The sequence below is a fragment of the Marmota marmota genome, unplaced genomic scaffold (assembly GCF_001458135.2).
Source record: "Marmota marmota marmota unplaced genomic scaffold, marMar, whole genome shotgun sequence".
In the NCBI taxonomy this organism is placed as follows: domain Eukaryota; kingdom Metazoa; phylum Chordata; class Mammalia; order Rodentia; family Sciuridae; genus Marmota; species Marmota marmota.
Window position 1 is genome coordinate 4,137,545 of NW_026000076.1, and position 5,044 is coordinate 4,142,588.

Sequence of the window (5,044 nt, forward strand, 5' to 3'; positions counted from 1 at the left end):
CCCTCCCCTCCCCTCCCCTCCCTTCCCTCCCTTCCCTTCCTTCTTCTTCTTCTTCTTCTTCTTCTTCTTCTTCTTCCTCTTCCTCTTCCTCTTCCTCTTCTTCTTCCTGATGCCATATTCTGAGCTACTTTATCCTCCACACCCTTCCCCCATGATGTTCTGCCTCTCCTTGGACCTACAGCAATGGAGTCAGCCATCTATGGACTGAGATTATGAAACCATGAATGCCAAATAAACTTTTTTAGTCATAGCAGTGTAAAAGCTGACTAAAACAACTGAGATTTCATCTGGGTCCAACCATCAAGAATGGCAATCATCAAGAATACAAGTAATAAACACTGGTGAGAATGTGGAGGAAAAGCTATACTCATACATTCTTGGTGGGACTACAAAGTAATACAACCACTTTGGAAAACAATATGGACATTCCTCAAAAGATTAGGCATGGAACCACCATATGACCCAGGTATCCCATTCCTTGGAATTTATTCTAAAGAGATAGGGTCAGCCTACTATAGTGATACATGCATACCCATTTTTATAGCAGCACAATTCACAATAGCCAAACTATGAAACCAACCTTGGTGTCCATCAGCAGATGAGTAGAAAAAGAAAATGTGGTATATAAACACAATGGAGGGCTGGGGATGTGGCTCAAGCGGTAATGCTCTCACCTGGCACATGCAGGATGCTGGGTTCGATCCTCCGCACCATATAAAATAAAATAAAGATGTTGTGTCCACCGAAAACTGAAAAATAAATATTTAAAAAATTCTCTCTCTAAATAAATAAATAAATAAACAAACACAATGGAGTTTTACTCAGCATAAAGAAGAATGAGATTATGGTATTGACTGGTCAATGGATGGTATGAGGAATACCAGGATAAGTGAAATAAGCTAGACTCAGAAAGTCAAGGATCAAATGTTTTGTGGAAGAAACAGTAGAATAAGGGGAAAAAAAAGTGCCAGGTGAAGGGGGAAAATTCCTTGAAAATGGAAAGGAGATCAGTAGAATAGTGGAAGGGGATAGAGAAGGAGGGAGGAAGGACAAGAAAAGGAAAGAATTGTGAAATGAAATTCATCAAATTATGCTATATATATATATATATACATATATATATATATATACCTTACTGAATGTCATCTTTATGTGTGTCTATAAAACATCAATAAAGAACAATAAATAAATAGAAGAAAGACCAGTAGAGGAAGGATAGCAGCTGGAGGAAAGAGGGAGAAAGAGAAAATAGCAGTGACTGAAATGGAGCAAATTCTATTCTATGCATGTATGATTAGGTCAAAATGAACCCCACTATTAAAATACAATTATAATGCACAAACAAAACATTCATAATAATAATATGAGGTCTGAGGATTGGACTGAGTGATTGGTAAATAATTCAACATTTTAGTTTATCCTGTTTTGTATATTTTACATTCTCTCTAATAAAAGTTAAATTTTTAAAATGATTCTGCAGGTAATAGCTCAAGATGTCTGACATTTGCAAAATATTCAATGAGGAAAAAAAATAACAGAAGCAAAGAGAAAAACAGAAGGAGCAAAATCAACATTAAGGCCAACCAACAAAAATAAAGTTGATAAAAAATATTGAGAGATGAGAAAAAAATAGAATCTAAAATTTCAGTGGCTTTAACAAGATATAAGGGGTGTTCTTTTACATGTTCAAGTCTGGAGGTAGACAGTGTCTGGAGCCAACCATCCTTTATTTTGTAGACCTGCTGTGCTTCAATTCTCACAGTTATTTTGTGGATCAGGGTGGCTTCTGGAATTTCACCCCATCAGCAGAATGAGATCCAGTTTAATCCCAATGGGTAGAACTCAGTCCTAGTTTAAAGGGGACCTAAACAATGTCAATTTTATCAGGGAGGTCATGTATTCAGCTCAAGATAGAGAAAGAAATTAAGTATTGCTATTCTTGTTATTTCTTCTTTATTATGGAGAAAGGGGAAAGACCATTGAGTGATAGCTAGCTGTCCCCACCACAGTAAGTTGAGGTCTAGTCAAGAGATTTAAGATTTCACATAATTCTGCAGAGCTCAGCCTTACCCCATCCCTTGTCTACCACCTCTCTTTGCTCTTTATCTTATTGTCCTCTTTTATTTTTCTCATAACATTTACCATTACCTGAAATCCTCTGGTTTGTTTATATATATCTTGCATTTTCTCCATGGAGTAGGCTCAATATTTCTTTCCCCCAAAATTCAAACCCCAATATGATTGTGTTGGGACTAGGGCCTTTGGGAGGTGACTAGGTTATAAAGGTGGAATCTTCATCTAATGGGATTGGTGTCCTCTCAAAAGAGGCTTGAGGAAACTTATCTGTCTGCATTAGTCAGCTGTTCATCACTGTAACCAAAATATCCAACAAGAACAACTTAGAGGAGAAAGGATATTTTAGTTCAGTTTCAGAGGTTTAGTTCATGGCCAGCCAAGTCCACTGCACAAGGAGAGGCAGATTATTATGGCAGAAGGACATGGTTCAGGAGCACGGTTCACTTCATGTTGACCAGAAAGTAGAGTGGAAAAGAGATTGCAGAGAAGATGGCATGTGCCCAGTCACCCATCTCATCTAGTCGTGCCTCACCTCCCTACAGTTACCATCCAGAAGTCTCTTAATACAATCATTTTACCTATAAATATTCTTGCATTAACCAGGAGTTTCTGGAGGACACCTCATATCTAAACCATAGTATTCCACTCCTGCACCCCAAAACTCATGTTAATCTCACAAGGAAAAAAAAAAACATTAGTCCATCTACAAGGATCTCCATAGTTTTAAAGTCTCAGCATTGCCCGAAGTCCAAAGTCTCCTCTGGCACTCAAGGCAAACTCTTAACTATGAGCCCTTGTAAAGATCAAAAGCAAATTATGTATATCCAATACGCAGTGGCATGCAATAAACATTCCCCTTATAAAATGGAGGATTAATGGCATAGAAAGAAGGGAAGGTACGAAAACAAGACCAAAATCCAGCTAGGCAAATATAACCCATAACTCTGCATATAGCATCTAAGTCAGATGACAGCAAGATATTTTTTCCAAAGGATTGGCAGTCCTGCCCCTTTGGCCTTCACAGTTTCAGTACACATGACCTCTCTTCATAGTCAGTGGCTTTTCTCAGCAGACAGTCCACATCACTGGCACCTCTTAATCCCTAGGGTTTCCATTTCAACTTTGTTTTCACCTTCACAGTTGCTTTTTACTATCACCCTCTCATGGGCAGCCTGCAGGGATTCTAACCCTGCTACAATTTGCCTGGCTTTCCTTTGAAATCTCAGCAAAGGCCTCCAAACCCTTTAAATTCAGCACCCTGTATTCCTGCCTGGTATGGATGATGCCAAGGTCTGCCACCAGTTCGTGCAGTAGCTGGGCCCCCCTGGGATCATAGCTGCAGCAATCTGTGAGTATCCTATCAGATGAGCATAGTGAAACAATTTCTTAGCACTCTTGTGAAAGCAGGGTGCCCCCATGATCTCTTCTTAAAGGAATTTTATCTTCTACATCTTTGAGCCTGCAATTGGTATGATGTTATAAATTCCTAAAATGCCCTCAAGTCATCTTTCTTATCATCTCTGTGCAAAGTACTTAGTATCTCTTTTGTGGCTGTAATCTCTTCAACAACCAATGCTTCCTTGACCCTAGTTTGACATGCATTTTTCTAGCTAAAGTGCAAGTATTTGAAATCCTTAATCTGTGCTTTTTGTTCATAATTCTCACAGTAAACTGGGCTAAAAAGCACCAGCAAAATCCATGACACAGACTGAGTGTTGTGCTGCCTTGACATCTTCCTTCACCGTATTAATTAGTTTATCACCTTTAAGTCCATCCTCACATACTGTCTTGGAACATGGGGAAATTTTAGAAAAGTTCTCTGCTAATATATAACACAAATGGCCTCTAGTCCAATTCCCAAGAGTTCATATTTCCCTCTGAAACCTCATGAGCATAGTCTTTACTGTCTGTATTCCTGAAGGCATCCTGATCTTTTGAACTCCCACCAGAATCACCCTTTAAGCTCTGCATACAAAATTTTGAGGAATCTCTATCCTGTGTCTCCAGACTTTTCCAAACTCCCTCTGTAAACCAGATGCACACACTTGTAAACCACATGATCAGGTTAGTGACAGCAATGATCCCACTTCTCAGTACCAAATTCTGTATTAGCTTTTTATTGCTGTGATCAAAATATTTAATAAGAACAACTTAGAGGCAAAAAAAAGTTTATTTTGCCTCAGAGTTTCAAAGGTTTAGTCTGTGGTTGGCCAAGTGCATTGCTCTGAGCCCAAAGTAAGGAAGAAAATCATGGCAGGAGGGTATGGAAGAAGAAGGCCATTCACTGCTTGTCATCCAGGAAGCAGAAAGAGAGAAGGGGGATGAGGCTACAGAAAAGATGAACCTTTCTAGAGCATGTCTCCAGTGACCCACCTCCTCCAAACATGCCACACCTGCCTACAATCGCCACCTAGAAGTCTCTTAATCCAATCATTTTCACCTCTAAATGTTCCTGCATTAACACAGGAGCTTTAGTGGGACACCTTATATTCTAACAATAACACTTCCCCTTGCACCTGTAAGGACACAGCAAAAAGGCACTATCTTTGAGAAAAATGACTCTAACTATACCAGTGCCTTGATCTTGGACTTCCCAGCTTTGATGCCTGTGAGAAATAATTTTCTGTTGTTTATCAATTACATAATCCAAGGTATTTTGTAATATCAATTTGGATGGATTGAGCCACCACACAGATAATAGGAACAATAACTCTACCATCATTGCTACATTGATCAAGATGTCCAGAATAATGATACATGCTCCAAGTGGATCATACTCCAAGTGGAAAAGTTTTATGGCTTGCAAGCTGAGGCTTTCTGGGAAAATCAGGACAATTAGAGATTGATTGAATGAAGGGAAGGGCAAATGGCTTTGATATTCATGTGGTTGGGGGGTGGTGCCTGGCTTAGAGTTCTGCACACCATTGAGATTTCCATGGACCCCCTGCTGACAAGAGGCTTCAGAGGG

The 5,044-nt window shown here is 39.4% G+C and overlaps 1 protein-coding gene across 1 annotated transcript in view; it reads right to left on the minus strand.

Moving 5' to 3' along the window:
• The window catches only part of Tlcd4 (TLC domain containing 4), a 90,497-nt gene that overhangs the window by 945 nt on the left and 84,508 nt on the right, over window positions 1–5,044 (minus strand). The gene's annotated exons all lie outside the window — the stretch shown is intronic.